This window comes from Podarcis raffonei, chromosome 4 (genome assembly GCF_027172205.1).
Source record: "Podarcis raffonei isolate rPodRaf1 chromosome 4, rPodRaf1.pri, whole genome shotgun sequence".
Taxonomy (NCBI): Eukaryota; Metazoa; Chordata; class Lepidosauria; order Squamata; family Lacertidae; genus Podarcis; species Podarcis raffonei.
Genome location: NC_070605.1, coordinates 31,568,185 through 31,584,642, shown reverse-complemented (window position 1 = coordinate 31,584,642; position 16,458 = coordinate 31,568,185). Strand labels below are relative to the sequence as shown.

The 16,458-nt window shown below is 42.5% G+C and overlaps 1 long non-coding RNA gene across 2 annotated transcripts; it reads right to left on the bottom strand.

Annotated features, from left to right (window-relative positions):
- Positions 1 to 207: 207 nt before the first annotated feature.
- On the bottom strand, positions 208 to 11,264 carry LOC128412757 (uncharacterized). 2 transcript variants are annotated; one of them, XR_008330155.1, is made up of 4 exons: positions 11,146 to 11,264; positions 6,573 to 6,638; positions 2,233 to 2,318; positions 208 to 503 (listed from the first exon to the last, which is right to left on the bottom strand). It is a non-coding gene; the product is annotated as an uncharacterized LOC128412757 (long non-coding RNA). The 2 variants fall into 2 exon arrangements; XR_008330154.1 differs by having other exon boundaries at positions 2,237 to 2,318.
- Between the last annotated feature and the right edge of the window lie 5,194 nt (positions 11,265 to 16,458).

Below are 16,458 nucleotides of genomic sequence, written 5' to 3'. Positions count from 1 at the left end.
CGGAAAAAAAGAATGACTAGCTCTTTGGTGTGAATTATCTGGACGGCACACCTGTGTTTGGTCCATGGGTATCACCAACGTGGAAGATATATGGGTTATGTCGGGTGACAAATGCTAAACTATTCCAGTTGCTATAACATCCTATCTGGACAAGAGATTAGCTCAGTTTACAAAAAAGAAAAATAAATACAGAACAGAATTGCAGAATAATGCAGAGAAAGGCTTCATTTTATTGCTGCAGGTGTGTCATCTTCAGGTATTTCTGAATTAGCAGGGGGAAACCACGAGCTGTTTCGTTGAAGCCGTCATGTGCTGCACAACATCTTAATTCATCTGCTGTTGGTGGGGGCGCGGAGTGTTGGTTGTTGTTCTGTTTTTTTATGGCATGTGCGGGTTGTTGTTTTTTAATCCAGTCAGCCATTTGCTGGATCTTCAATTCCCCGGCGTACACGTTTCTTCTTTGCAACGCTATCTCCTGCTTTCCACAGATAAACACCTCACACCTAGGAGACAGGAGCTTCTAATTAGTATTAAAACCTGAAGTTTTCCTGTCTTGCTTTGAAGCTTTCCAGGGTGCTTTTTTTGTGAATAATAATGTCCTCAACTCTACATGATACAGTGTTCAATCAAACGTTGGTTTAGACTTAGGGAAGGAGGAGTGCTGTGGTCTTCCAAGTACTGTTTGACCTATCACCCCCAGCCATCATGGCCCATAGCCAGGGACGGTGGTAGATGCAGCCCAACAGCATCTGAATGCCTTGGGGTTCTCCAATCTTGGTCTAGAACATGAATTCCTGCAAGAGAATCCGATACTCTTCTGCTCTGTGTTGGGTTGAGGGAAACACACCAGAGATGACATGATCCATCAGAAGAATCTCCTACACATGTTCTATTTAAGTGAACAGAAGGTTTACAAAAGCACAGGTGTCTATTCTTAGGGTTGCAAGAGTTACTAAGCCCTATACAATATTGATCCCCCATACTGTGGCATGACTTCCCCTATATTCTTAAATGATAGATAGAGAGGTTTTAGCATCATAAAACTTCTCTATCATTTAAGAATATAGGGGAAGGGATGCAGCTCAGTTACAGAGCATCTGCTTTCCATGCAAATGACCCAGCACATCCTCAATCCTCTGGAGAAGATTTGGAGGATGCAGGGAGGAACGTGGAGAGGAGAGGATGGGGGAGTTGCACTACACAGCTAAAGCTAATTGTACAAATTGCTCCAGGGCAAAAAAAGAGCGCTTGGGCACAAATGGGTGGGGCTGTGCAGCCACATTGGCAGAAATGATATGGCATTCCTCCAGTGCATCAATGCCTCCCACACTCATTGTCGCCTTGTCTGCCCCAGCCACATTCAGGTGGGCCATAGCAATCCTGGTGTCAGGAAGATGTCTCTGTTAACCCAAGCCCCCACTTTCCTGCCCATCTTTACTCTTACTTATTATTTACAATATGTATATACTGCCCTTCATAGGGCAGTTCTAGGATTTCCTCTGTGTTGAATTTTACATGATAAATATTTCAGGGACCTGTTGGAAAGAATGATGGTGATGATGTGGGTGCTCAATTCCAACATTTCCTTCTAGCACATGAATCAGATCGCTGGCTCAGTGAATGTGTGAGCTAGGAATAAGGGTGTGTGAATTTTCATTCCACATAGTGGGCCATAGTCACATATACTGGTGTGTGTGTGTGTGCGTGTGTGTGTGTGTGCGCGCGCATATTAAGATGGTCATGCTTATTCTAAGTGGTGGGATGGTGGCAGAGGGTGGAATGGAGAATTTTTTTTAAAGCCCTTTCATCAGTCGAGAGCAGGTGTATATGGAAGCATTGCTGTCTCAAGTTGGGTTGGACAGGGTTCTGATATGCCACAGAGCCACCATTTATCCAAGCACAATACTGGTGCCTCCTCCAAAGGCCTCTCATTCCTACAACTGGAATATGTCTCTGGGCATACTTTGATGATATACATATTGCTGTTGATTTTGTCAAGGCAAATTAATGGCTGTATTTGCATTATACATTGAGTATTCTGCTCAAATGTTTAACTCCAGAGTAACGATTGTATTGCAATTAAGAATGATAAACATTTCCTTCAGCTCCACATAATCAATATTCATACACTTGTTTAAATAGCCATTCTCCAAATGGGACTGACCAGCAGCCTCTTTCAGCAATTAAATTAACATTTATTTTATAGGATGCATATGCTGTCTTGGATCCCACATACCTCTCTCTCTCTCCACTCAGTAAGTACTATCCTCAGAGGTAGAAATATCCCAAGGAGATAGAAGTCTTCATTCTAATTTTCCCTGTAATATATCAGCATACTTGAGGATATTTTTCAAATGTGTCACTGAACATGCCAACTACTAATGAATTTAAAGCAATCAATAATATGGATTATCACATCCAGACTCTTTCTCTGAACAATAAAAAAAAAGAAATCTCAAGGGACTGCTCTATACATTATGGATGCCAAATGAAGGTCATGTTAAATCATTCCCTGGTTGCTGTTGCCATGCAGCCAAGAGTACCTGAGCACACTATCTGGATAACACTGCCTCTATCCCTTTTGGGTGGAGGGGAAATGGATGGAATGATGAAAATTGCAGAAGATTGCACACCATTCAGTAGTTACTCCAAAGTGTAGCACTGGTTGTTTTGTGTAAATCCATACATAAGGCTACAATACATTTTTCACCAACAAAACTTTCCTCTATAGTCTGAAAACCCATGATAGTCATGTTCTAGCTGAAGCTAAGCAATTCGATGTCTGGGTCTAGTCAGTTCTTTGGGAACAACCACTTGTTTGCTGCCTTGGTTCTGTGATGGAAGAAAGTTGGGATATAAATGTAATAACATCAATATCATGGTTTATTAACTGATTCACCCCAGTCTTCTGTTGCAGCTGGTCACATGGTTGGGATGAGGTGGTGGGTGCTGTTTTCCTTTGGCTTATTTGTGAATCTCCACTAGCTCAGAGCCCAGGAACTCTGTTCTTTTGTCCTTTGAAGTTTATGCATCCAATGATATGTCTAGGAAAAAAGGTAAAGGACCCCTTGGACGGTTAAGTCCAGTCAAAGGCAACTATGGGGTTGCGGTGCTTTCAGGCCGAGGGAGCCAGCATTTGTCCACAGACAGCCTTCCGGGTCATGTGGCCAGCATGACTAAACCACTTCTGGTGCAACGGAACACTGTGATGGAAACCAGAGTGCACAGAAAACCAGTTTACCTTCCTGCAGCAGTGGTACCTATTTATCTACTTGCACTGGTGTGCTTTCGAACTGCTAGGTTGACAGGAGCTGGGACAGAGCAACGGGAGCTCACCCTGTCGTAGGGATTCAAGCCACTGACCTTCCAATTGGTAAGCCACCGACCTTCTGATCGGCAAGCCCAAGAGGCTCAGTGGTTTAGACCATAGCGCCACCAGCAGCCCTATCTCTAGGAAGAACTGGACAAGTCACTACTTCCCATACCTAGTAGCACTGAACAGAAGGAAGGCAGATAATCCCCCTATTTGGATGTCTGTGCCTGTGGTTTTATGTCTGTAAGGTGGGATTCTGATGTAGAAGGAACTGTTGAAGTGGGTCTCTTTGATAAGTTGATGACCCTAGTCTGTTATGTTTCTCTTTACTTGACTAAGGAATCCAGGTGACCAATCACAACAGAAAAGACTAACGAGTGATGTTTATAGAAGAAGGCAGGCATTGCAGGTGATTTGGGTCATTTCCAGCTCTACGGTTCTATTATTCCCTCTTCCCCTGGCTGGAGGTGATGTCACTGGAGTATAAGAAGAAAAAATGGACAAGAGCCAGAATTCTCTGGAGCTGGGAAAACAAAGAGGCCTGATCTTCTCTCTGTGCTGAGTCCATGGCTATGGCTTTTGAAGAAGACTCCTAGAAACCCAATGCAGGAGCAAGATCTGCTGGAGTGTTGTGCTGTAACCCTTCTATCTTATGCTGAATCTGTACACTGTGGGATGTAATCCATTGGTACAGTCAAATGCAACATTCCTTATTTCCCTAGAGTGGGCACAGGCAGGAGGACATCCACTCCGTGTAACTTCCTGTTCCACTGATTGAATCATCCTCCCCCTGCATGTGACCTGCGAGATGGGTGTGGTCCTGGCTCACTCCATAAAAGAGCCGAGTCATGCAGCCATTTTCTCAGTCTATTTTAGTATTGCAGTCTTGTCTTGTTCTATCTTTTGCTGCCATTGCTGCTCTCCTGTAGCCATTTTGTTATCTTAATGTAATTTTTCTTTCTGCTGGCTCTCAGCCAGCAGCAGATGAGTTCAGTCTCCCTATGAGATGAATTCACAGTTTATTATGTAGCCACTAAGTAAAGACTGCCTTTCAGGGATCAAATCGTGAAATGAAATGTGAGTAAACTTTTTGTTACTTTACTCAGAAAGACTCTTGTGTCTTTATTCTTTTAAGAGGGATCTAAAGGGGATACCAGGAGTAAACTTAACTAAGAGAGTCAAACGAATCTGCAAACTAGCTTCCAGCTATATTGAGGTGATCTGCTACATTACTTACTTGCGTGGGTGAAGGAAGTATAATACTTATTCAATATATCCTTTCCTACTAGCCTTAACATCCCCAAATATACACGTGTACATAAAACCATATATCATGAAGAAGCCAATGTATGCAGTGACCTTCTTTCCAAGGGAACCAAACCTGAGGTATGTGCTGGCATCCCTGAAATCACTTACTGCTAGGAAACTGGAGTGTGTATAAACATATTTCTTACTTTGGTCACCTGCATATGATTACCTGTATATTATTAATTGCTTAGAACATTGTGGCATTCTGCTAAGTTTGGTCAGGGGCCTGTGATATCTGTGCTGGTGGAACTCAAGTTGGACAATTTTAAGTTAGCCAAATTGCTACTATCAGTGTTGCTGTATTTCTGACACTCTGTGTCTTAGACTTGCAGCTTTAAAAAAAACAAAAAAACCCTGTGATTTTCTTCCTTCTTATTTTTCGTCTTATTATAAATGTGTAAATCCATACTTAAGGCTACAATGAGTTTTCACCTACAGTAGGATTAAAATCCCTCTGTTTTGTAATTTAATGACTGACTGACATTTCTAAATTTAGTCTGATAATTCTTCCAAGGACAATTGGATTTCCTATGCAATTGTTTCCCTGTGATATGCAGCCCTCTGCTATTACTGTTTCTGAATAGCAACAAAAATTGCAATATGATCTGCTTTGGAATGCAAACATGTTTACTTTTTAACATTTGCTAGGAAAAGTTCAGTTTAAATTTGAGGATTGCGGAAGTAGGCTTCAAATGTCAGTAAGTAGCTTGGGTTTACATTATTACAAATTGAGGACATGACTTGGGAGTGAAAGAGCTCAGAGCAGAGGTTGCAGGTGGGGCACAGTTCAGGACTGGGGAATTCATCAAGAATCCCAGGTATGTCTTAAACCTATCAAAGTGCAGAAAATAAAGTGTGTGGCAGCAATGCAAAGTAGCAGGGTATGGCTTAGGGGGAACAGGATTCAGAAACGGACCTGAGTCTCCTAGCATGACCAGTGTTCTGAATGGATTGTGATGCATCAACAGCATTTTTCAAGGGATGAACCTGGAAGCATCTAGTACAATCCACATTACTGCCTTGTTACTGCCACCTCTGCCATGTGGCTCAAAATCCTTCAGTACTAAGAGCTCTGGAGAACCAACAAGTCAGAGATCAGGTTGATCAGGATAACAAGGAAGCCAACCTCCAGCAAGGAACACCTCAGTAGCAAGGTCTTGACTCTGTAGCAAGGCTGTTTTCTAGCCATTTCTTGACTGTCACCAGGGCCTTGATCCAGGGCATGCTGGACACATGTCAGACTCTGAGATGATTGACCTCCTGCTAGCAGTGGACATGCCACTGCCTCTGCTCCTGGAGTGATCTTGGTGGGTCTGGAGCAGAGGAGATGCATTGATTTCTCCAAACCTATGACATCTTTGACTAGGCCAGGCTTCCTCATCCTTCGCCCTCCAGATGTTTTGAGACTACAATTCCCATCATCCCTGACCACTGGTCCTGCTAGCTAGGTATCATGGGAGTTGTAGGCCAAAAACATATGGAGGGCTGAGGTTGAGGAAGCCTGGGCTAGGCTATCTTCAAGGGTTGTGGTCCTTGTCACCTAGATTATCATGGCAGTCACAGACAACTGCAAGGTTCATGTGCAAAGAGAAAGATTCTGGTCATGGCTAGCCAATATATGACATATGATGCAATATGATGTAGAAGTCCATGTCCTAAGTGTGTTTTGGGAGAGTCTGAGGCTCTATGGGAATAGCAAAGGGGAAAAAAGCACAAAATTTGAAATGTAATTGATAAACATAAAGGTGCACATTGGCAGCTGAGAGGATGGTCACGGAAGGATAAGCACCAGTCAGCCGATTGCAGAATGAGTGAAACCCCAATCAAGAAGTGCTGTTGGGAAGATAAAATGCTGATCAGGGCATGTTCTTAGGGACTATAGTTAGACAGCTTGAACACATGGCTGTACAGCTGAAATAGTAATAATTAATAATAAGGAAATGATACTTACCCCGTGCTGGTCACCTTATTAAAAGAAGGATATTGGGGAAATGGAAAAATCACAGCTGGACTCTACCTGGAATGATAGATGGATGAGATGCAATTAAAAAGAGCTCACTGCATTTCAGAAGACAGATTTTTTGAAAGGAGGAGCTGTCAAAATATCCCCAAGATCCATGAGACATAAACTATATGTGTAATTTTTTCTGTCTCTCCAGCGTTTTCATTCTTTTTCTTCTAACTTAAAATATAGAGGCAGTATCCAGGGGAGAGGAAAGAGGATTCTTAACCCTTTGGCATCGAGTGTTTTCTGCCTCTCAAACTCTGCCACCAATACTGCCTTTTGCTCCTCTCCCCTACCCTTGTCTTCTGCTCCAGATGGCAAGTGTATGTTTTAGGTTTTTAACAAGGAAATATAGTACAAATACATACCGTACTTTTCCATGTATAAGACTAGGGTTTTTTTTAACTTTAAAAGAAGGTTAAAAATCTGGGGGCGTCTTATACACGGATAGTGCATATGCCCATTTTCTAAATTTGGCGTCCCCAAAAGTAAGGGGACGTCTTATACATGGGGGCGACTTATACATGGAAAAATACGTTATATAACTGAGTGACATATGGAATGTGGGCCTCAGCCACTACAAATTATTCCACATGTTATTCAGCATTGTCTCAGCTGCTTATTAACTCCAGGCTAGCCATAGGTAATTCTACCTCACCAAGTGCCACATGCAGTTCCCAAAATCTCCTCAGAGGAAGATAGTTACTCCATCAATTGGATTCTGAGGAAAGATTTACAGGTCCAACCAATAAGCTTTGGAAATTTCCAGTGAAAGGTCCGCCCCCACCCCAAAGTTCTATTAACGTCACGTGGCCCCAGGCTCCCCTCAATCATGGTGCGATATTTGCTGACAGGGTCTCACTCCCGCAGCACGGTGTGCAGCTTCCAGGTCAAGCAGAAGTGAAGTCCCACATAGTGTGCACTGTAGTAAGTCAGTCTTGAACCAACCAGTGAAATGACAAATATAAATATGATAAGAGAGGCCTGGGGGCTGTGCAACTTTCCTAACTCAGCACAGGCAAGTTAGCAGAGGAGCTGCAGCTGCCATTTCCACCAGCATCACCACCACCACTACTAATAAGCTGTGGTAGTGGAGAGGCATTTCAAATTCAGGGAGCGGGAGGCTGATCAGCTCTGGCAGAAGGAGGGAGGTCAGTCGTAATGAGCAACTGTGAAGAAGAATGCAAATTGCACAAGGATTTATGAAGCCGTTTCTGCTCTGTGAGCATATTCCAGATAAGTCGAGTGTTAATAAGGCAGGCAAGTTTTTCAGCTGTGCCAGCTGTTATGAAGATGCTGGCACACTTTCCGAGTGGTACTTAGCGAAGGTTAGGCTTACCATGTCATAGCGCATAAATGAACATAGGCATGTCCTGCCTCAATACACACGCATGCAGCCGGTTACAGAGCATGCTCAAATTACCATGCCATGTGAAGACAGTCAGATAGATAGATAGATCTTACACTTAAACATTTCAAAGCAAATTGGAGGGAAACAAGAAGGTACTAGGGGAAATGATGGGTGGCAAGATGGAGAGAAGGGGTGGGAACAGAAAACATAAATAAATCATCTCCAGGACATTTTGCTGCCTACAGCGGAATCCAGATGCTGTCTGAGACAGAGCTAATGCTTTTTTAAAAGTATTGCTAGACGAGTCAGACACACAACTTCTTTAATCTCTCGTCATGGTCATGGTGCCCCCTGAGGCAGGTTCCTTCAGGACATGGCAGGTCCAGGTCCTGAAAAATGCATTCCATAGCAACCATTAGCCAATGTGGTGCTCTCTAGAGGCTATACATGTAACCACTGCGCTTTGCACAATTCTGGTGGTCCATAAGAGGATGGTTTCCATTACGGTTTGGGATGAGACATCAAACTGCTTTCAGTTGCTACAAGAGAAATTGGAGTCCGCAAGGGAGTTGCTGACAATATGTTCACACATGGTTCTTATCCCCCCAAAACTAAGTTGCATAATATAAATCGCTTTAATATATATTTTTGTGTTGTATTTTAATGTTGGAACCCTCCCAGGGATGTTAGGGTGGAGGGCAGGTGATTAATGTTAACAGGAATAAAAACAACAACAACATTAATCACTTTCCATTCCAGCTTGAATAACAGATCTCCAACTTCTCCCTAGTTTCAAGCACAGAAACTATTTCAAGTGCAGTAACTTGCAGGTATCTTCCCCTACCAGTAAGAAGTGGTGATTTCATTTGCCCTTTCAATGAGAAAAAGCTTTCTTGTTAGTTACACTGAATGGGTTGTATGGGCAGATCAGGAATTGCATGAAGAGTCTGTGTCAATAGCTATTAAGCCAGTTACCAGCACCAAATACAATGATCTCTTCACACTAGCAGCTTGAATTTAGTTCTGAAGATAATTGGCATCCAATGTGGTTTCCACATTGACAATTGCTGGGTAATGTTCCGTCTCTCTGCTTCATTCAGTCTCTGGGCATTATCTAAAAATCACCACCACTGCCATTTTTGAACCATTAACACTGTAGCTGTAACAATAGTGCTAAAGCTGAAAGGATTGCAGGATGGTTTTGCGCACAACCAAAGCACAACCAGATCAACATTGTGTCCCAGTTACCTAGATATGCATGATTGGATCTGGATCAGAGATTATGGTAACATGTTCCCTCTTCACCTCATTTGAACAATTCTGCACTCATTTACAAAGGAGTGTTCAGTAATCACAGGGTGGGGTGGTTGTTTATGGAAGAGTCGGACATGACTAAACAACAACAACAAACCCCCAGTCTTTATTTATATTAAATGTGTTCAGCAAACACAAGATTCACCTTGTATCTGTGGCATTTGAAAACAACCCACTCTGTTTCAGATTTTCTCTGTGTTGTTCCAATTCAATTCATTTTTTGTGTCTGAATCTGACCTGGTAAATCTGAAGGACTGTTTTGCTTCCATATAAACGAGTATAAAAGTTTTTTCCCACATAAATTTCAGGCAGATTCATCAATGGGTTTCTGTGCACTTTTTTTGTTTTCTGTGATGAAATTTTTTTAGAGATGTATGATTTTTAAAAAACACCCCTCTTCTCGCCAGCCCTCTAGGCATTTCCCCAGTCAGCTTGGTTTTGTTTCTCAGAAAAGAAGAGGAGGGAAATTTGTGTATCTAACATTTTGGAAAAACCAAGTCCAAAAATAAACTCAGACCTTGACTACCAAGTGACTCAAATATGCCTTGAGGCACCTTGCTTGCTAACAGTGTGATCCAACTTAGGAATGTGAGATCATGATCTGAAACACTTCCAATTTATCCTTGTTGTTTGGGGATGCAGAGAGCTAATGCACACCCATATTCAAAATTATTGTATAGCATATTTGTACTGCTTTTGTATCGCCTGCGTAAAAATCACCCATATTATACAGGTATAGAGAGAGATACTAGAAGCTCTTTTCTTATTTCCTTTACCTGATACTTTCTCTTATTTCTGCTGCCATTCTTCCTTTCAGCAGATGAGAACATACTGAGTTCTCAGCATGTGCCAGTTTGATGGGCGCATCTTCATGTTCATTGGAATATTACAATGAAATGATGTGCTTGGGGTGGTGTGGGGCGAGTCTCCAGGTTCATTCAATCCTTCTTTGGAATAACTCAGCAAATGCCTGTGGAATAATAGCAGGTTCTGGAACTGATCCAATAAATTGTCCTAACAAACCAACCAATTAATTAGAAACTATCTATCCAGGAGATCTCGGCAGCCAAGTGTGTGAGAAACATGCAGATTCAAAGGATGGGGTTTCTGAGACTGTCACCGTCATTATATGCTAAAAGATAGTGTCAAATTATAATGAAGGCAAACATTAGATCCAAATTCCTCTACATGCTGTGTACATAGCACAAAACTGACAAAATGAATCAGAGCTCTGTATCATCCTAATCCATGAACTTCAGAGATTTAAGCAGGTGCATTCTAATCACAGGCTCAATGTAGTCATATTTATAATGCACACTGAGTTGTGCCATCCTCAAAGGAAGACTATGCCCTGGTATGCACACACATGAGGTAGGAGGGGCTGTTGCTCAGTGGTAGAGCTTTGAATGCAAAAGATCGCTGGCAACTCTGGTTGAAAGGACTGAATGATGGGGAGGGGGCTGTTTGAGTCTCTGAAAAACACAGGCACTCAGAATGGATAATACTGGGCTAGATAGGCAGTTTTCACCAAATAGGAGGCCCCTTCCTTTGTTCGTATGAATAAAGCAGTATAATGGGTTGAAATCACTTCAGGTGAGGGAATCGATTTTTAAATCCACTACTGTATATGTATGCATATCAAGTTGAAAACTAGTACAGTGGGGAACAGGCTGGATTAAAGCCTTTCTCTAAGACTTGTTCGGGTTTCTTGCCATTGCTGTGATATAAACGGTCATCTGTCCTACTTCAAGGGGGCTGTCAGAAGACAATCCTCAATTTGAAGGAGCCCTCTGTTTGAAAGCCTGTCAGGTTCTAGCGTTCTATCTGCACCATACATTTAAAACAGTTTCATACCACTTTAACTGCCATGGCTTCCCCCAGAGAATCATGGGAAGTGCTGAGTTGTTAGAAGGCCCCTATTTCTCTCACAGAATGGTGTAACTGTCAATCCCTCTTCCCAGAGGACTCTGGGAATTGTAGCTTTGTGAGGGGAGCTGGTGTGTTCTCACAACTCGCAGCAGCCTTAAATTACATTTCCCAGGATTCTTTGGGGGAAGCCATGACTGTTTAAAGTGGTATCATACTGCTTTCAATGTAGAACACAGATGGGGCCTCATTTGAAGATACAGAATAGAAGCTTTGGAATTGCCTATCAGTCACACGGGTCAGCTTATCATTCTTCATGGTGAGATGCATCTAATTTCTATTTAAATGGTAACTATTTAAAATATTTTTCAGCTGTACATATGAATTACCAAATGGAAATATGTGACTTTTTTGCAATACATTGTCTTTGTGGGGGTGAGACTATGTGACCACCCTATTTTTACTTGATGGGGGAGCAGTCAAAGTAGCACTTCCAAGCTTCAGCCTTCCTGAAAAATTGAGTCTATCGTGTCCGTTCAGAAATCTGCTGCCAAGCCCTTGTTTATGCAGTGGGGCAGAGCTGCCCCAACCCCAGCATTGGTGTTGCAGGAGTGCAGGATTAGGGCATGACAAAGTGACAGTGAGGTTAAGGTTGCATGGGTGCCCCAGAAGGAATGCTGCATTGGCTCTGCTGCTACACCTGCACAACCAGAGCTCACCAATATCCTGTGTGTTGTAGTGGTTAAGAGCAATAGACACCTTCAGGTAGTGATAAAGCGGGATATCAAATCCAAACTCTTCTTCTTCTTCCCAGACCTGTCCATGTAAATGGCAGTGATGCTGATCAGGAGGATAGCCCTCCAGTTCCACTCCACCACATGGCCTTCTACTGCCCCTTTCTTCTGCATGGACCAGGCCTCTCCTGTGGGATGTAGAGTCAGGCCAGAATAGGACATCCCATTTCTGAAGAGTTATGGGGAAGCATTCAACATAGTGCTAAGGAGATCAGTCCATCAGCATTTCAGCTTGCCAGATGGAATGATCTCCCCTCTTCTGCTCCTGCATGCTGTTCTGGGGTCCTCCCAACACCCCCATAATCAATTTGGGGGTTGTGGGGAGCACATGGGGGAAGAGGGGGGCAAAAAAACCCACTGGCCTAGCAGAAGACATTTCACTGGCTTCCCCTAGTGGGACTCCTTAGTTAAATCTTGGACTCTACCATCAAGCAATCCTCCAGTTTGGAACCTCTTTGCCTTTGTGCTTATTTATTGATTAGAAACAATTACTGGAATCCCTTCATAGCCCAGCGAATCCATTCAACTTAATTTAGGATTCAAAAGATTGGATTTTGTTCCATCAATGTCCTTTTCTCTACATACATTCTTATTGGTTTAAGGACTTGCTCAACACTTGACGCTTCCTCCAGAGCCACTCACCTTACTTGAAGGATGAATCTGGCCCTTGGGGAACAGCTAAAGCTCCTGCTATTTAAATATAACTGAACACAGGCTTCATGACAGGGGAAGAGGAGAAATGTAGGGGCCCTCCAAATGCAGAAATAGGAAGAATATGGCTGGGAGTTTGCACTCATCACAGACATAATAAGTCTGAGTGCGACATGTAGCCTTTGAAATGCACAGGGCCCGCTTTTTCACAATGTGCTTTTTCACAAAGTGGATTGCAATTGTACACACATTCAGGTAAGAGCATCATCTGAAGTGGCAGCTACTATCTGTGCTGTCTGTACACATGGGCGGGCATGTTTTCAAACTAGTGCGCAATGGTGTTTTCTATTCGTCTCCCTTCAATTAGTGTTTTCATTGTCTATATTTATCACAGACTTTCAAAGAAGAGGGGCTGGAAACTGGTGTGTCGACGTATTGATGTATAGTAGGATACAGAGGCAGCTAAGTTACTGATTTTGCCTATTTCATTCATAGGCAAGTTAAACATGGTGAGGGGTGTGTGGCATAGCTCTGCCGATAGGTCTGCCCCAAAAGGAGGTGACCCGATAAAGCTCTCTCTGTGTGTGAATGCAGCAAGTGTTGGCACAAAGCAGATTACCACTGTTCCAGCAGAAGGCACTTTAGGTGGACAAATAGCACACCCACAAGTGTCCCAGAAAAAAGGGTCATCCCGCTTTTTCACGCAAGAACACAGAAGCCATTGGGGGCCGCGTGCTCTCACATGATTTTGCGCTGAGATCTCGCAACAAAGCAAGCCCTTTTTGGCAGGGTGTGATCTCACGCAGCATCCCAAACATATGTTTTTGGGCATTGTGAGAGCATGGCCCCCCCCAAAAGCAGGTCTTTTGGGTTATGTGATCTCACGCGTGTCACATAGCTTGTGCAAGAGCACAGGCAGGAAGACATACATTCTGGATTGGGGATTCAACACGCTGGAGGTATGAAATAGTATGGCACAGGGACGACATGGGGATGGTGTTGTGCGTGCAGCACTCCAAAATGATGGTTGTACACAGCATGTGCACACTCTAAAGCTACAGACATTCCTTGGAAGTTGAACGGAATCCATTCTGGAAGTCCGTTCGACTTCCAAAACGTACGGAAACCAAGAAAGCTCCTGCAGCCAATCAGAAGCCCCTTCGGACATTCAGCTTCCAAAAATAGTTGGCAAACTGGAACAGTCACTTCCGGGTTTGTGGCATTCTGGAGCCAAAACATTCGAGAACTAAGCTGTTTGAAAACCAAGGTACGACTGTACAGTGGTACCTTAATTTGTTCTGGAGGTCCATTCTTAACCTGAAACCGTTCTTAACATGAGGTGTGCTTTTGCTAATGGGGCTGCCGCGCCACCAGCACGCGACTTCTGCTCGCATCCCGGGGCAAAGTTCGCAACCAGGAGCATCTATTTCTTGGTTGGCAGAGCTCATTACCTGAAACGTTCTTAAGGAGGACGGCACGTAACCCAAGGTTCCACTGTACTTAGAAAAGTGCTTCTAAGGCAAAGCCCATGCCTACATGGAACCTTTAAGCAATACCATTTCCTCAAGAGTAACTGTAGGTGCAGGGGGGCTGGTGGGGAGGGGTGCCACCATGGACCTGGCTTTCAGCAGCAGCATCACTTTCAAATACCAGGACAGTGTGGCAGTGAGGTCGCAAGGCCAAGGAAGCTATGTCTGCAGTGCTGCTCCTCCCTGCCACCACTCCTTTGTGGTGTTGGGAGGTGAGTATTGACTTTCTTTCCTCTTGATGAGTTCCCCAGAGGCACCTGGTTGGCCCCTGTGAGAAAGAGGATAACTGGACTCATTACACCTTAGATCCAGCCCATTAAGGCTCTTCTTCTGCTTTCCCATAGTTTCTCTTCTTCATTCTATTTTTTTATAGAAAAAAATACATTATTGAATTTATTTGGGGAGGTTAAATACGGAGGTCACCATTTGCCTTGCAGAAATAGCTACCTTGGCAAGATGACAAAGCAACCAGAATGACAATTCAATCTGAGGTTTTATTTTTAGCTGTAATGTGCCGTCAGCTTGGATCCACAGTTTTAAATCTATAGTGTATTTTCATTTTGAAAAGCACTTTTAAGTGATAGATTGTTGTTAGGAATGAATAACATTTCCTGTTAATCAAACTGCTTTGAAACTTAAGTCATTTTAAAATGCATATTTATTTATTATCCTTAAATTATGATCTGCCTATGAGAAGGCTCAAGGTGCTTTGCAAAAAGTTCCCAGTGGTCTGCTACATGTGTGGCTCCCATTATCCAAATGCTTGTTATATGAAAATATCCAAATGTGAGTAGAGATTGTACAAACAAGCGACCATTTCCCCTTTTGCAAGGTTTCAGGGGTTTCTCCTGGGTTTTCTTATCATTTTGGTGTCAAAATTCCATGGTTGGGAATGCATTAGAACTTTCCCCATAGGAATCAATGAAAAACGGCATGCAAATGCTTGCCTAACAAATGATTTCCTGAAAACTCATTGTGTTCAGATAGCAAGACACTTGTGTAGTTCAACAGAGCAGGCATCCTTTTTAAAAAAATTTTATTTATTACTTTTAAACCTTACAAAAAGGAGAAAGGAAAAGAAAAAGGAAAAAGCAAAAGAAAGAAAAAACAATACAGTACAATATATAAACAATACACAACACAACATTAACACATTGAACAAAACGAGAGTAAAAACAATTCAAAAAACACACATCATACCATCTCAATACCCTCTCTTTCATTCCCTTGTTTCATCGACCTCCTCTCACCTCCCTTTTTGTATTCCATTTCTATTAATTATTTCAGCAAATCCTTTCCATCTTTCTCTGTTTTCTATCATATGGTTATCTTAACATATTTTAACCTTATTTTCCATTAATACTATAGTACTTATTTATGCTTAATTCCTTATAACATTTCTACTAAAGCCTAATTTCCACAAAGCAAATTCCTCCCGATCAGAGGAATTCAGCCATTACCGGAGGCGCTAACCCGGAAGTCAACAGAGCTGGCATCCTTAACATTTGAAGGCAAACCTGTATAGGGAAGTTTTTAATGTTCAGCGTTTTATCGTGCTTTTAATATTCTGTTGGGAGCCTCCCAGAGTGGCTGGGGAAACCCAGCCAGATGGACGGGGTAATAATAATAATAATAATAATAATACACAGAGAAAGAATTCTATAACTTCATTCAAGTACATTTAACTTCCCAAAATTATGGGTATTAACAGCGTCTGGGTCTGAGGATGAGGATGCAACTGGAAGACATGATGGAAGTGTGGTACCAACCAAATCTTGCTGATCCATCTACTAAATATTTTGGAAATCTGCCTGATATGCATTTGGATACTATTAACAACATTATAACCAAATTTTGCATTATGTTTTCTGAGATCAAGGAGCAGGTTTTTGTCTATGTCAGTCGGATGACATTTTGAGTCAAGATGGCGGACTGAACTCTTCAAAACTGTGCTGTTTTTTGACCACTAATTTCAAAACTGCACTGAGGACAAATCTTCTAGTTCCCTATAAAGCAGGATGAAGATAATGTCTTAAAACATACTATGGGTGGTTTTGAGCATGGAGCTGATGCCTCTCCCTGCCTCACACTTTCCCACAATATATATGATTGAATCTAGCCAAGGTTAGTTGAATCTGAGTCCCAATGAAATCAATGGCGAAAGCAAACGAGATGACTCTGGGTTCCTTTCCAACTCTAAGATTATATGATTATACTCTACTAACTTATTCTGGATCCAGCCCATTTCCGACCTCACCCCTGAGGGCAATTACTTTCAGTCACAGAGTCCCAACTTTAAAAAAACAACAACAAACAGGGGACTTGAC